Source organism: Canis lupus, chromosome 28 (assembly GCF_048164855.1).
Source record: "Canis lupus baileyi chromosome 28, mCanLup2.hap1, whole genome shotgun sequence".
Taxonomy (NCBI): Eukaryota; Metazoa; Chordata; class Mammalia; order Carnivora; family Canidae; genus Canis; species Canis lupus.
The window spans coordinates 15,733,259-15,750,911 of record NC_132865.1 but is presented as its reverse complement, the minus strand read 5'-3'; the positions used below and the strand labels follow the sequence as shown (position 1 = coordinate 15,750,911).

At 34.5% G+C, this 17,653-nt stretch overlaps 1 protein-coding gene and 1 long non-coding RNA gene across 9 annotated transcripts in view; one reads left to right on the top strand and one right to left on the bottom strand.

The window, feature by feature from the left end:
• Nucleotides 1-17,653, bottom strand: part of LOC140620232 (uncharacterized) — a 406,983-nt gene that overhangs the window by 273,466 nt on the left and 115,864 nt on the right. For all 3 annotated transcript variants that reach the window (XR_012020015.1, XR_012020017.1, XR_012020016.1), the window contains exon 4: nt 84-167. This is a non-coding gene — a long non-coding RNA (uncharacterized lncRNA). The remainder of the gene's footprint in view (nt 1-83; nt 168-17,653) is intronic.
• Nucleotides 1-17,653, top strand: part of PKIA (cAMP-dependent protein kinase inhibitor alpha) — a 124,199-nt gene that overhangs the window by 34,229 nt on the left and 72,317 nt on the right. The window lies entirely within an intron of this gene.

The window sequence follows — 17,653 nt, the reverse complement described above, 5'->3', positions numbered from 1 at the left end:
GTTAAGGGAAGAATGACAAATTATGTTCATCCCTCCTAGGTTCTAAAACAATCGCCAACATAAAGTGCATTAAAAATTCTTACCTGATTGATACTTGAAGAGACTAGTACTAGCTGTCACGGTTGTTGCTGATGCTAGTATTCAAAGAGAAGTGTGACAACATTAATCTAGAAAAAAACAGAAATGGAGAGAAAGAAACCTCAAGAGGCCAACTTAAACTGTTGCTTTTCTTAAACTTCCCAAAATATGATAATAACTATAAGCTCCTAGAATAAGTGCAGTTTTATGGAAACTTGATAAAATGCCTAATGCAAGGTAAATTTATACTTTATTTTATAGTGGGTTATTATTATTTTTTATTGTGGTAAAATAGAAATGACAAAATTAACGTTTAAAGCATTTTAAAATGTACACTTCACTGATATTAAGTACATTCACCATGTTGAGCAACTATCACCACTATTCATTTTCAGAACTTTCTCATCATTTCAAATAAACTGTACTCATTAAACAGTTACCCCTCACGCTGCCCTCCTCTTAGGCTCTGGTAAACTCTGTTCTACTTTCTGTGTCTGTGGGTTTGCCTATTCCTGCCACTTCATATAGTGGAACCATACAATATTTGTCCTTTTATGTCTGGTTTCTTTTATTTAGCATAATGTTTTCAAAGTTTATCCATATTGCAGCATGTGTCAAAATGTCATTACTTTTGAGGCTGAATAATACACATATATATGTATATTATATATACACCTTATATATATTATATATATACACACACCATATATATATATATACATATATATACAGTGTTTTTTAGTTGCAAAACATTTTAGGTATATTGCCTATTATATTAATGATATCTAGTACAAACACTCCATATGACCTTTAGTAGATGTCTAATATGTACAAAAAATGAGGTGTCTAATATGTACAAGAAATGTGCCATGATTTTATTAAGTGAAAACCCTTTGATAAATATTAAGTTCCAAATTGTTTTATGATTTCAAGATATGTGGTAATGGACACAAAGTTACACATCTTTATATGTTGGTGCTTTTACTTTTGTTTGTTTTTATTTTGTTGTTGATGGTGCCAACACACAAGATTCATGCTTTAATTTTTTATGGAAAAATTCTTGGAGTGCTATTGTTGGGTCAGAGACAATGCATGAACATTTATAATTTGAAAAAGTACATTGACTACAAAAAAAATCATAAACTTCTTCAACAGATATGTATTTTCTGTAGCCATTTCTAACTATCTTAAAAATGATGCAAGTAAAATAAGGAAATCCATTTATCATGATTTGAGCAAGGAAATATTCTCACTCTTCATTTCTAGTTTATGGAGGAAATATATTTATACACAAATCTTGACAGATTACAAGTCTCTCAAACACTCATTGCATCATTTCAAAGATATTACAGAGTACATCACAGATGTCAGTCAAGTCTTACAGCAACAGTGTAGAAAACTAGGAACGTCTGTAGCTAGTTTTGTGTGTGTATGTCTGCTTGTTTTTTTGTTTTTTTAGATTTTTAAAAAATTTTTTATTAATGAGAGGCAGAGACATAGGCAGAGGGAAAAGCAGGCTCCATGCAGGGAGCCTGATGTGGGACTCGATCCTGGATCTCCAGGATCAGACCCTGGGCTGAAGGCAGTTGCTAAACCACTGAGCCACCCAGGGATCCCTGTGTTTTTTTTTTAAAACTCCAGCAATGGGTCATTTGAATCTAAATCCAAATGATCTGTTGTTTATTTCAAACTTATGTACCTGCATTGTAGTAATTCTTTTATTTTGTTGGGTTGGTGTTTTTCTTTAGTTTCTTTTTAGTGTATCCTTTTTAATTTATACTGTTAGGAGTGTTGTATGTAAGCTAAACTACAGAATATTGGCACATATGAAGTATAACAGAATTGGCAAGACTTTTCCCTTCTCAGAAGATTGTCTTGGTTTGCATTGTCCAACAGGGGAGAAACAAAGAGCTTGCTGGAGATTGCATCATGTTGCACCTGAATTAGACATTACCATACTAAAATGTCAAGGATGAAGTGACATGTTTATAACATATTTTTGAAAAGCTACTTAAAACTGAAAGGTTGCAAGAACATAGATAGACATACCCTAGACATTTCACAACAGTATTTTAAGGAATGCCTTTTCTTTGGTTGATTGGGATGGAGAACCTATTAATAAGCATTTCTCTAATACATTTGTCTTTATTGCTGTCTGATCAAAACTTTAAAGAGCAGGCATAAAACAAATAAGCATTCTGACCTTTGCCTAAGTAAGCAAAAAGAAGCCCATACCTTAATCAATGCACTACCATGTTGATGAGACTGAGGGTAGAAATACTGGTTTTTTTTTTTTTTTTTTTGGTTATTACAGTCATAGCAGCAGTACAACCTACTTTGTTCCTTCTGTTGTATACTGCAGAATCTGACTGCATAAACCAAAAAATCAGTAATCTCTTTAATGCCATTTCTAACACTCTTCTCCATGATTTTTCACACTCAGGTTCTCTGATAATTGAAATGTAGTGAAAAACAACCAGGGTGTTAATATCTTCTATCCATTCACAAAACGTAATCTTGCTAGGACTTGCAAAAATAATGTTGAATATGAATTGGTAGGTACCCAGTGAACTCACTAAGAATAATCTGTCTCAATAATCAAATACAGATTTAAATACTGTCGAATTTTTTATTTTTTTATTTTTAAAAGATTTTATTTATTTATTCATGATAGACACAGAGAGAGAGAGAGAGAGAGAGAGGCAGACACACAGGCAGAGGGAGAAGCAGGCTCCATGCCAGAAGCCTGATGCGGGACTTGATCCCGGGACTCCAGGATCACGCCCTGGGCCAAAGGCAGGTGCTAAACCACTGAGCCACCCAGGGATCCCCACTGTTGAATTTTTTAAAAAAAGATTTTATTAATTTATTTGACAGAGAGAGAAAGAGAGAGAGAGAGAGAGAGAGAGCCAGTAGGAGAGGGAGAGGGAGAAGCAGACTCCCTACTGAGCAGGGAGCTGGATGAGGGGCTCATCCAGGAGCCCTGTGATCATGACCTACGCCAAAGGAAGATGCTTAACTGACTGAGCCACCCAGGCACCCCAAAGACTGTCAAATTTTAAATATTGTAAAAATTTAAAAAGATTTTAAAGATTTTAAAATTTGTAATCAACAGTAATATATGAAAATTTTAGAAAAGTAAATTACACATATGAGGTTTATTTATAAGATAAGCTCCCTGGAGAACAATGCACTTTTAGGAGGCTTCATTCTGAAAAGACTGCATTTCCATTTTTTAAACTACTACCCTCCAAAATAAATTGTGACAAACCATTTTTCATCCAAATTAATCTCTCATCTTAAGGAAGTGAGTTATTCTTGGGGAAACTGCCTTCAACTAATTTGTGCTTTCCTGCAGTTGATCAAGCCAAAATGCAATAGGGCTGACATTCTTTACTACTGTGACACATTCATATTTATTAGGATTGTCTAATGATTAGAGGCTTATAGTAACCTGAGAGCCTCCATTGATAAAGGTCAAGACATGGTTGGTGCTCCTATAGAAAACAAATCTAGGTTTCATTACTTATATCATCTCCATCTTAGAGAACAAAATAAATAAAGCATGAAACACTAGTATTTGGTATATTTTATAACTATTCAGGTTTCTAGGGAGCTTATTAATATCATATACTATGGTTAGCACTCAGTAAGGAAATGTACACAGTTATTTTAAAACAGTAAAATATCAAGAGCATAAAAGTTTCTCCAAGTCAAATGATTAGTTTTATATTTGGCTTTATAGGCATTATAATATTTGTTGAACAACAAAATAAATCAATACCATTTAGTTTTGAAAGCTGCCCCAACACAAAATAATTGGCATTCTACACATTTTCATTGTGATTGTTTTCGTAGGTGTGGTGGAGATGAGTTTTTTTCTTGCCAAACTTTATCTTCCCTCTGAGGTTTTGATAGGTGGAATTAGAGATGATGCACATTAAAACTTGAGATACATTTAGTAAGCAGTTTAAGACACTCAGCCAAGCACAGTCCATTTACTCTGGATAGAAGAACATGACATTACCCTTCTTTCTTCAACTACAATGGGTTTGGACTTTTAGAAAATTCACAATGCAAGATACAGGTTTTTTTTTTTTTTTTTTGATACAGGTTTTAATAATAAACTATTAGTCAGTGATTCTCTTATCTCCATGCCTTTTTCAATCTCATTTATTATAAAGAACACACTCATGGAGAAAGCAAAATTTCAGTTGACTGAAAGCATTTTTCACCTGTATGTAGGTTTGAGATAATGATCCTGTAACATCTCTACTAGGGCTTTGTGAAGTCACTATTTCACCACAGAAATTAAATCTGACACTAAAATGGTCTGACGCTAAACAGTCCATTGAATAAGTGGAAGAGTGTTGGCATCTTTTTTAAAAAAAACACTAACTCGTTCAGGCCAAAACCCGAAATGTTTGAATTTCCCCTTAATAACTAAAGAGGAAAATGAAATAACATGGTAGTACAGTGTTATGAAAGCAAAGGAATTGAGTTGATTTCAAAATGTTTGAGTATAAAATTAATGTATTTTGTTCAATTTGATAATTTTACTCAGAGCTCTCAGGCTGCTTTTGATCACTTTCAAAATGAATCAAAAAGCTCTAAGCATCATCTTCAAAGTATGCTGATAACTAGACCTTTCCCTTCTCTTTGTTTATTTTGGGAGTTTGGGCTACCACTTATGTCTAATTCATGTATTTTAAGAAGTGAATTTGAGCTTTGAATTCCAACTAGTTTGAATCCCACCTTTACAATTTACTATCTATGTGACTTAGGGTAAGTTGCTTAACTGCTGTGAGTGGTTTCTTGGTATTTAAAACAGGAAAATCACAGAGTTGTGAAGATTAAGGAAGAGAACATAGGGCAGCCCCAGTGGCCCAGCGGTTTGGTGCTGCCTTCTGCCTAGACCGGGGATCGAGTCCCACGTCGGGCTCCCTGCATGGAGTCAGCTTCTCCCTCTGCCTGTGTCTCTGCCTCTTTCTCTCTCTCTCTCTCTCTGTCATGAATAAATAAAATCTTAAAAAAAAAAAAAAGAAAAGAAAGCTGGGATAGAAATACTTATAAAAAAAATGAGAGAGAGAGAACATAAAAGACAACTTAGTGCTGTGTCTGAAACATTGTAAAGGTTAATAAATGTTTTCAATTTTTGTTGTTTTTATTCTCATTGGCAACTTACAACCAGACCTCATTACCATAATTTTTCTCAAATGTTTATGAACTCTTTTCCTACTTCTCCCATGTTAGTTAAACTAAGCCTTGAAATGCCCCTGAGCCTCATGGGGAGATGTCTCTGTGCAGGTAATGCCACTGGTGAGAGAGGTTGAAGTCAACACAAAGCAAAGCTGTTGGGCTCTGATCTGGCAGTAGCAGTGGGAATTAGACTTAGCTTCTATTTTTAACTCTGCAAGTAGTTGATTGGATGACCTGGGAAAAGTCAGTTGGCTATTAATTCTACATCTTATTTTTTTCTGAATTTTACCATATGTCACTCTTGTCACTAATTTATCAGAAATTATATTAAGGTTGTTGAATAAGGGCGATGATGTCAGAAGCAAATGTCAGATAAATTGGGGAGGCTCCTGTACTTAAAAGATCAGTTGACTTATTTTTTTTTTTTTTGTAATACACTGTGGAAGTTCCTGGGAGACAACAACTTTAATTTATGGAGTGGTTAACATTTACTTCCACTAACGAAAGTCTTTATAAAGAGCCTGATAATTATCTGCCGTATTAGACCCCTGTGTGTATGTGTGTGTATGTGTATGTAACAACTGAAAAAGTTTATCATTGTTCATATCATTAAGTTGTCCAAAAAGGAAAATTAACTTGTAACTGCATTGTACATCATATACCAAGGACTCTTTTTGGTATATACTATCTATTTTACTGAAGCTCAAAGAATTTAGAGAGAACATATAAGCATTTTTTTTATTTAGGGTCTTGTTCATTACTAGGTGCTACTGATTAGATTTGATCAACACAAACACCTTTAAACTGAAATTAAAAAATCAAGCCTCATTTAATGTGAAAACTTGAGTGGAAACCCCACCTATAAAAACTGCATTGTTAATACACATACCTGCTTTAGTATGATCACTTGTGGGGTTTAAAAAGCACAAAGGTTTTTTTTAATTTTTTTTTTAAGATTTATTTTTTTATTTGAGAGAGAGAGAGTGATACACCCAGAGGGTGAGGGTTATTTAAGGGCAGAGGGAGAGGAAGAAAGAGAATCCTCAAGCAGATTCCTCGCTGAGCAAGGAGCCTGACGAAGGGTTTGATCCCTTGACTCCGACAGAGATCATGACCTGAGCTGAAACCAAGAGTCAGTTGCTTAACTGACTTAGCCACCCAGGCATCCTTATGTATTTTTTCTTAATGTGTTTTTTTATTGTTGATATAAGTCATTTGGTTTAAGGAAACCAGTACAAAAACTGTCTAGAGCTTGTATCTAAGGCATAGTTGTTCACAAATGAGAATTTTCTGGTGATCAACAGCTCCAGCCAAATTTGCAATAATTTGTTTTGGTTGATAGAGCCTATTCATGTGTACCTGGTAATAGAATGACTATATTCTTTCAAGTAAAATGTAGAAGTCATTAGTAGGAGTGTGTCCCTAAATTTCCAAACCCATATTGTTAATCCCTGAACACTGAACTTATTAGCTATTCACCAAAGGTTTGAGGCATAGATTGTTGGTATAGTCTAATTCTAAGATGAGAAGTTAAAATAATGAAAATACCAGTTTTAAACATGTAAATACATGTAAACACATATATTCGAAATAAATTTATATATATTATATATTACTTATATTTAATCAATTGTGTGAATATATATGCATGTATATGTGTATATTTTCATGAACATTCTCCTTTTTTTAAAAGATTTTGTTTATTTATTCATGAGAGACACAGAGAGAGAGGCAGAGACATAGGCAGAGGGAGAAGCAGGCTGCCTGCGGGGAAGCCCAATGTGGGACTCGATCCCAGGACCCCAGGATCATGCCCTGAGCTGAAGGCAGACACTCAACCATTGATCCACCCAGGCATCCTAAAGATTTTCATTCTATTTCAAATATTTGATTATAGCTGGATTTCATTTAAAATAGACAAGTTCTTGGAGAAGCATTTGAAGACTCTGTTTCCAGAGATGTTTTGCAAAGGAAATTTATCTTTTCACTATTTATTTTTCAAAAGTTAGGAGAATATTTTTAAAATTTCAATAAGAATCTTTAATGAATATAAATATAAATATGTATTTACCTACTCAGGTTGATATATACATGTGTATGTATGTGTTTATTCAACTGAACGTTTTTAAACTTGATCTTACCAAGTTGTAACTACCATCCAATTATATGAGAATAGTATTATAGTTGCCTGTCAGCTTGGAACATACTTTTGTTTCATTTGATCATTTTTAATGTATTACATTCTCTGGCCTTCCATCAGATTTTCTGCTTTGAAGAATATGTTTTACCATGTACAGAACACATTCTTCCATATATTCATGCTATAATTTCCAGTGTCTCACAAAATCCTCATTTGGAGTGTTCTCATTTTAACGGTGTTTCAGAATAGAGACTTGTCCCATTGTAAATTATCAGATCTATCTACTCATTACGTATCCTTTGCTTTTTCTGTGGGAGAATGAGCAGAGAAAGAGAGGAAGGAACATTTCAGTTCTTTTTACACTTAAACCTAATAAAATGTAAACTAGAAACATGAGAATAACAGTTATATAGCTCCAAATCAGGACATGGACCCAATATACTACAACTTTTTTCAAGTAAGAGAACCAAGCTTGGTCTGACATTTATTTCAGTCTTCCATGCCACCCTCACACAGGTAGTATAATATTAACTAGATTTTTAAAATAGTCACTGTTGATCAGTGATGTCTATTTTTGGTTCTACTTCATTAACTGTTATTATAACACTTCTATACAGATACTTATATTAACAAATGCCATGACCTGGGTTATTGGGTTTCATCCTGCTTTATATCTGATAGCTTTATGATTTAAAAATACTTAAAAGGCCAAGGGGCATCCGACTGCCTCAGTCAGTAGAGCATGAGACTCTTGATTTCAGGGTTGTGAGTTTGAGCCCACACTGGGCATGGAGCCTACTTAATTAAAAATGCTGAAAGGCCAGATCTCTCAATTAGAAAATACAAGAACAATAAAAGCACTGTTTCAAAAATTAATTCTAGAATACATTTCTCGACATATAATTTTGTAGATGTATGTTTGGATGTTTTATAAATAAAAGTAATATGACTAATCATGTATTAACTTATACTATCAGAAATTCCCTTGAAATCCTTTCTAGGACATGAATATTTATGACAATCTTTACTGTTTTCATTTTATTAACTTATTGAAGTATTTCATATAAACTGCATCAATTATAATACTAATTTAGGAATTAAAAAGTTATTTATTTGTGAGAGAGAGATGCACAGCAAGGGGCAGGGCAGAGGGAGAGGCAGCGAATCTCAAGCAGACTCCCCACTAAGCACAGAGAGCAATACCAGCCTTTATCTCACAACCCTGTGATCACGACCTGAGCCAGGTGCTTAAACAACTGAGTTACGCAGGTGCCCCACTAGTTTAGGAATTTTTTTTTTTAAGATTTTATTTATTTATTCATGAGAGACAGAGAGAGACAGAGAGAGAGAGAGAGAGAGAGAGAGAGGCAGAGATATGGGCAGAGGGAGAAGCAGGCTCCATGCAGGGAGCCCAATGTTGGACTCAATCCCAAGTCTCCAGGATTACGCCCTGGGCCGAAGGCAGGTGCTAAACCTCTGAGCCACCCAGGGATCCCTAGTTTAGGAATTTTAATTCAGTATGTAACTTCTGTTGCAGTTGCTATAACTTTAGGGTCAATATTAATTTGAAGGTTATTGGTATTATTTTTCTGGTTTCTAATAACTGCTGTCTCAAATGCATTATCAAGACAGAATTTTCCCTGGCTTAAAGTTTCTGCCCTATTAATCTCAGACTGAAATGTCTCTTGGACATCAGTAAAATGATATATTTTAGAGCATAGCCTAAAAACTATTAATGTTTAATCATTCTCCATATGTCTTTTACCAGTTATTAACAGAATATTGAGTAAGCAACAATTCTAAAGTATTTTTTCAGATTTTTATTTAAACTCAAGTGTAAACTGTATTTCTTTAGTGCTTTAATATCTACCACCTTATTTGAGGAGAAGGAAGCTTTCTAGGGCTTTTATGTCAGCTTCCAAGTGGAGCAGTATTTATTTAACATTTTTCATTTTCATTAAAAAATACTAACTAAAAATTTACATGGACTAATTAAATATAAATATTAGAAAACCTATGAAACAATTGAAATATTCAAACACTCAAAAACAGATATCCTTTAACACATGAATTTCTAATATATTTATTTAGGTTATCTATGCTAAACTTTATTTCATTAATCTACAAAATAGCTCATATATAGCCTTCATCATTAATTATTATAAGATGCTTAAAGTAGGAAACAATATAGAAACCTATTACTTAAAATTTCCTTTTTGAGGGACATCTGGGTGGCTCAGTTGGTTAAGCGTTTGCCTTCGGCTCAGGTCCTGATTTTGTGATCTTGGGGTCCTGGGATTGAGCCCCCTATCAGGCTCTCTGGTCACTGGGGAGTCTGTTTCTCCCTCTCCTTCCTCCTTGTGCACTTCCTCCATGTGCACTCTCTCAAATAAATAAATAACAATTTTAAAAAATATTTTTTTTATTTATTCATGAGACAGAAAAGCAGAGGGAGAAGCAGGGTCCATTTAGGGAGCCTGATGTGGGACTTGATCCCAGGACTCTCTGGTCCGAAGGCAGGAGCTCAACCGCTGAGCCACCCAGGGATCCCGTCAAATAAATAAATAGATAGATAGATAGATAGATAGATAGATAGATAGATAGATAGATAAATAAAATCTTAAAAAATTTTCCTTTTTGAGAAATGTTACGTGAAAAGAATGTTAATAATATATAAAGTATATTGGTTTTGAATATCACATAGATAGATTTTGAAAAAGACCCAAAGAAAGTTTAAAAATCAATTATCAATAATTAACTTAAATAGAAAGTCAGGGTGACCTTTACTTCCTTTCAATCACATTTGATATTTCCAAACACATTACAAAGTGTATGTATTACTTAACTGTTTAGGAAGAAATATGCTGGTTTGGATGTGTTTTGTAACATCTAAACATTCCTGAGTGTTGCTGAAATGTTCAATTTTTATACAGATTTATGGAAATTCACACTAGTTGAAAGTTTAACTTCATCCTGAAATAATGGTGATAAATTAAATTTTGAAAGCTATATATTTTCAAAGCATTTTAATATTCATTCTCTCATTGGACTATCCTAACTTTCCAAAGTTGGAAGAGCAAGGATTATCTTTATTTTGCAGAGAGTAAAACTGAAGTTCATGATGCTTAGCAGTTTGCCCACTTAAGCAATACCCAGAGTTATTAAGTAAAAGGCCAGAATTCAACTTGTTTCATGCCATGGTCAATCTAGTGCTTTTTCTCTATGCTACAAGAACTGGACATGCTTAAGGGTAAACACAAAAATGGAAATAGGCTTAGATCTATTCCTACTTATGTTTGCCTGTAGACCTCACAGGAGCCTGACCCAGGAAAATCTACATTATTACTTTCATCAACTTGAAGAGGAGATCATGTTAAACAGGCTTTTAGGTTTAATTTTTAAAAAATCTATATTGTCTGTTTTTTTTCACCATATTCCAGTTTGTGTATTTGCCATTATCAACTTCTATTCTAGAGAATTATGCCTCCTACCTAAAGGATTGCATTGCTTAATAAACACTGATGATGCTAATGGTTTACCTGAGTTAAATAACATACTAATCTAGTTTCATTGACACAATGCTAACATTCATGAGTTTATATCATTTTATTTACACAAGCACACACTCACTTACTAGGTGAAAGTTAAGCGTAGTAATTTTTGCCTCGAACTAGAACATTATTTATATAATTTGCAACCAAATTGGAGCACTTGGCCATATAATCTATAATTTTAAAACGTAATAACATAAAATTCACAGAAAATTCTCTTCTGTAGCTACATTGGATAATTTTGTAACGCATTTCTACTAGGTTTCTATTAAGTATGAAATTATTTTAAACAAGTCATTTATAAGATCTGCCTCAGTATTTTTGTGCTTCTAAAATATCACCACTATAATCTGCTTTTTTAAAATAGTCTGACACCTACCAAGTACTCTTTCACCTCCTACAAGAAAGCAAGAAAAAGAAAGCATTTATGTTTTTAATTTTAGTGAAGGGTTCTTGATTTAAGAATTAGTCATTTGCTATCATTTGAATTTCAACTATTCTGTAAGTACTTGAGGTTCTTTTTGTATGACTTCTATAGTTTTCACATATGTCACCATTAGTTTCATCTTTCACTTGGGATTAATAAAATCCAAAAAGTTTATTTTCTACTATTTCTTAGTTCCCTTCATTTCAAATATTCAGTGCCTCCTCCAAACAACATTATGGTTTTGAACTGTTTATCAACAACAGATAATGCCAGGAAATGGTGATTCTAGTTTTCAGTTAAAAAAATAAGATAAAATGAAAAACTAAAGGAATAATTACTATAACACTTCCCCCCTCCATTTAGCTAATCAGCCATTCACATCAGTGAATATTAGATTTTGAGACTATGGATCCAAATTGTAAATGTTTTACATATTCAGAGAAGTGAAAAATAATATTTATTTTGCTTACTCTGTGCTAAATGATGTTCTAAAACCAAATAGATTCCCCCTGACAACAATCCTAAGAGGTAGACATTATTATTACCTGTTTTACGTATAGGCAAACAGACAAAATGATTAAGTTATCAGTGGTCACACAGCTAGTAAGACACGGATAATGTATTTAAAACCAATTTAAAGTATCTAAAACTTGTTATTTTGAGATACCACATTCCCAACTCCTATTGTGAATATGAGGGTTTTTTTAGAAAAATATTTTATTTATTCATGAGAGACACACAGAGAGAGGCGAGATGTAGGAAGAGGGAGGAGAAATGGGCTCCATGCAGAGAGCCTGATATGGGACTCCATCCCTGGACTCTGGGATCACACCCTGAGCCAAAGGCAGACACTCAACTGCTGAACCACCCAGATGTCCCGAATATAAGGGTTTTGATCTCTACTATTTGTTATACATCCATTTACTTGCTTGTGGGAAGAACTGGAGGAAAGGAAGGAGGTAAAGGAGGAAGAGCTGATGAAGGTAGGAGAGATGTCAGAATTCTGCCCATTTGTTGATATTATGTGCTACATAATGTAGTTCAATTTAGGGTCTTGTAGCATTTTCAATACAATAAATAATTTTAAATTTCATCAAGTGAAGTCTCTGGTAATATTACCAGATGGAGACAACCGGTGAACTTTTATTCACTAATAATCATAATTGAAATGTTATGGCAGTCTCATATTTGGAACAAAGACAATTCTGGTAATTTTCACAGCAATAAATCTATCTTAAAATGATTATGAAAAAAATGATTATGAGGTGTTTTTTCACCCTCAGTACTCAGTTTATTTAATTTTAGTTTTTAAAAAGCCCATAAATTTTAGTAAGATTGAAGTTAGGCTTAAATCATAGGAAAATTAAAGTTTAAAATCTGTAACAGAAGGAAAGTACCCCCCTTCCATCCCATGCCCACCTCTGTTCATTTCCACCAGAACTGTTCCATCAAGAAAGGAGGAATTATTCTGATTGGTCAGAGTTAATGGACCATTCATTGAACCACATTTTTTAAAGGTACACAGCAATGATTCTCATATTCTTTTTCTTTCTTTCTTTCTTTCTTTTTTTTTTTTTTTTGCCTATAATTTGATCCTGTAAGAGCAGATTAGTTGAGTAAGGATCCTTGAAACCTAGATGTCAGTCTCCTCTCTTGCATGCCTTGCAGCAGGGGGTGCTTAATCCAGCAGACAATGGACCCTCTGTCTTTTACCCTTCCTGCTGTTTCCATGCAGATGAGTCAAGCTCTATTTGAGCCTGGAAAATCTTACATACTCTCTTGTCAACTTCTTCCTTCAGTGTGTACTCAGAAAATGGTAATACGCCTCAAGTAAGTTTTTAACATAGCTCTGAATTCAGGGTTATCAGGAAGTAATACCAGATTTCATGTTTTCTGTACTTTAGTAGATCATTGTATTTATAGTTAACATTTACTCTGGATTATTCATATGTTCTTGTGCAATTAGAAACTATTTCTGTCTTCAAGTGCTTAAAGCCAGGAGAAGTATGGATTTTAATCAGGGTAATTTAGAAATTGTATTTGTTTCTTATGTACTACTCACTATCCTAGGTCCTGATGGTAGAGTGCTAAACAGAGTGGTTATAAACCACACTGATTTTTAGCAAGATTGTTAAGAAAGGGTAAAATTCAGGCACCTGGGCAGCTCAGTGGTTGAGCATCTGCCTTTGGCTCACATCGTGATCCTGGGGTCCTGGAATGAAGTCCTGCATTGAATTTCCTACGGGGAGCCTGCTTCTCCCTCTGTCTAGGTCTCTACTTCTCTTTTTGTCTCTCATGAATGAACAAATAACTTTTTTTTTTTTTAAAGGAAAGGGTAAAATTCAAACAGGAAAGGGGAACAGAAATCATACACAAAAAACAAATCTCAGCTTAATATGCATGGTTGGCGTTTTGGGTACAGAACGAATCTAACACAGGAAGTTTAAGATTAATGATATATAGGTCACTGTAGTTGAACTTTGTTTTATTTAAAACAAGCAAATTTTTCAAACAAAATCAAATTACTAACAGTAATGATGCAACTTTATAGATTTTATTTTATTTTATTTTATTTTATTTTATTTTATTTTATAGCAATCTCCACATCCAATACAGGGCCTGAACTACAATCCAAAGATCAAGAGTTGCATGCTGCACCAACAGAGTCAGCCTGGTGCTCCTATAGTCCCTTTTTTTTTAATAAAAAAAAAAAAAAATAGGGTGCTTTCATTTATGAATGTGATCATTTTAATATTTTGAGAAACCAGCCTTCAACATTTTGGAAATTAGGTTTTTTCACTGATGAAACTTTGAATATTTGTGCATTAGTTTTATTTCAGGCCTCCAAAATGGGATAAAACTTACCAAAATTTTAAGTCACAAACCAGTACATTGTCTGTTGGTCGTAGGCTTCAACGTTTTATCATAAGAAATGGTAGGTAAGAGGAATCTTCATCTTGAAAACATACCCAAATTTAAATTCTGAAACTTTTTTTTGACTGATTAGTAGATGTTTTTGTCAGGTTTTTATCAAGTTTTTATCAGCATTCATCTCATACTAAGGTTTATCAGGTTTTTATAAGCATTCATCTCACACTAAGTTTTGAGATTTTGGAGTTTTTAAACTAGTTTTTCACCTCCTGACAGGTGGCTTCCAACTCTAAAAGTATCTTGACTTATTTCCGTACCATACATTCAAAAAATAGTTACTGATTACATATACTATTCCAGATACTGCACTGGTCACTGGGGAGTGACGGATGACTAAAACAGTCGTGGCTCTCAAGAATTCCCCAATGGAATGAGCTTTTGCTTCTTATTCTTCAAGTGGCATCAATTCTAAGCAACCAAAAGTATCAGGGATTTAAGTAGCATTCATACCATCATTAAATGTAGATTAGGCCAGATGATTTTTCAAACACTAGGTTTAATCAAAGAAAGTACAAGAATGATCTTTGGGCTTTCACCTTGATGAGTGTAGTTATCTATCCTTGGGATGTAATAATAGAACTCAGTGAGTAATGCATCAGATACAGCCCTATGGGATCCAAAATGAACAATAGTTTCTCCAGCCGTTGACTTCCAATAGACAGCCAAGGCACTTTTAACTTTCCCTGCCAAGAAATCACCAGTGAACAGCAATGATGGTAGATGTTGACTATTTACTGCCACGAGGTTGAGAAAATTAGTGAGCTACATTTCACTACTTGTCAAGCATTTTGACATCTTGGAACAGAAAGTGCTGTTTAAATATAAAGAGCATTTTCCATTGAATTGCTGTTAGTCATCCCTGTGAGGAAATGACCTATCAAGTAATAGACCAGAATATAGGAGAACTGCCATGATAGAAGATTGATTTCTGCTAAAGAGACCTTAAAGTAACTATGTGTTTCAATTTGTGGTTGTTTACAATCATTCGTAAATTACCAAGGTAAAAACCCAATATAAAAAGCTATTTGAATTCACTTTCCAGCACTATTTCCTGGGCTTTCCTGCCTCGTCCATCCCCCACCAGCCCCTTCTCTTTCTGGCTCTCTCTCTCTCTCAGACCAGGAGAGAATGAGTCTCAGGCTTTAATGTGAATCGGGAGGTCAGAACGCTTGTCAAAATGATGTGGGGGGCCCCACTTCATAATTTCCATTTCTAACAAGTTCCTAGGAAATACTTTTTGCTTGTATATATTTGATGAACCATTGCTCAAGGTAAAAGGTTTTGGAGACTTGGGAAGAGGAATGAGAGACTTATGAAAAGCTGAAGCTGTTCTCTGATCTTGCTTACTGAAGTGTCCAAGAGGTTGGGAAGGTAATTGCTCCTGCCCTGGGGAGTCAATTGAAAGTAAAGGGCTGTCCTCTGAGTGGGTGATTGACCTAGGGCAGTCTTTACAGCACCACTTTTCCCACTCTTAAACCCAGGTTTATAGTTTAAGAAGGCATTTTACCTCTCTTTGCTCCAATTTTCTCAGGTGCAAAGTAGTAATGGTACTTTCTCTTCTCTGTTATTAAAAAATAAGACAAAACAAAAAACACATAAATCCTGATGGTACTTTTACTTACATTGAAAATTCTCTGATGTAGTTTAAAAAAAAAAGTTATAAAAATTTAGCAAAATCTCTCCATGAAGATTTTCAGCTTTTAAGCTTAAGTATTTAGTTAAAAATACCAAATACCTGTTCTTTAGTGCCTGGGGCTAGACATTTCCTTGTCTCTAAGAGAGAAGGAGCAACAAGGGTACAAGTACTGAAAGAGACTCTCTAAAAAGCCCTGTCTAATCTGTACCACCTCCACTGCCATCAGCTTTCCACTTTATCCACTATTCTTTTTAAGGTTTCCACACCAGGAACGCCAACCTTCTGGCTGTGCTTTCAAAACACAGCATTCTCCCATTCAAAGGACCTTGCATTTACAATTTTATCTGCTAGAAATGTTCTAGAAAAACAGTCCATATGTGTAAAACTAGAATATTATAATAAAAGATATAACAGGATAAAACTACCCTCAAGTCTCTGCTCAAAAGCCACTTCTTTAGTGAAGGCTTGATCATCCTATAAAAAAGAACTTTTGCACATGAACATGCAAGTGCAACATTTACCCTTGCACACATTAATACACACATGCTCTTATCTCATCCCTTATAAACTTTTTCTCCAGATATTTGTCTCCATCTGACAGACAATATAGTTTACTAGTGGTTTATTTATTGTCTCCTTCACAGCTAGAATGCAGATTCCATGATGGTAAGGTCTTGGTTTTTCACTGCAGACCTACGACAATCACTTGCATATCAGAGCCACTCAGTATATGTTTCTAGAATGAAAGGTGACATTTTTTAAAGTTTTATTTATTTAAATGATCTCTACACCCAACGCAGGGCTTAAACTCACAACCTTGAGATTAAGAGTCAAGTTGGTCTACTGACTGAGCCAGCCAAGTGCCCTGAAAGATGATATAGATCATCTTACAGTAGATTATCCACTACAAATTTGGTATCTCTTATGTTACTTACTCAGGTGGCTCTTACACTTCAGTTTTACTTAACTATTGGCAGTTCTTTAGAAGCACCATTGCTTATGCATGTTATTACCCTGAATGTTCATTTCTGAACATTTTTGTTGTTTTTCACATTCCTATGTTTTCTTTAAAATAAATCAGATGTCCTCTTCTCAAAAAGTAATTCACGATAAACTTGTTTATCATGTGTCCCCTTTCTAATTGTAACCCTTATTCTGGGACTTCACCTACTCATTATATTGTCTGTCTAGTAGAAAGTCATGCCAGTTTTACTATGAACCACTTGAAAACAGGATCTGTTCACTATTTCTAGCATCAAAAGCACAATGCCTAAATGCCTGGCACATGGAACTACTCATAAATGTTGAATAAATGAACAATAATCTTCCTTTATTTCCCCTCATCATGATAAGATACTCTTTGTTACTCTACACTCCTAAAATTGCCCTGGGATATCAGACTAATAAGGAATGCTCAAGAGAATAGATACTTATGACAATAACCAGTCAGAAGATCAACTAAGCAAAGTCTTAAACTAGAGTAATTCCCAAACAAGGACAAGGAAAGAGGCATTCAGGCTCATTTAGATAGGGGTAGTAAGATGCTGGAATCTGCACCGCCATGAAGAAAACCACTGCTTCTAATACTAATGAAAGCGAATCTTTCAGGTATGTGGCAGTAGATCATGATAAAACTCTTCAGAAAATCTGTTTCTGGACTTTACCTCATCAGACATCACTTGGTGTGTGAT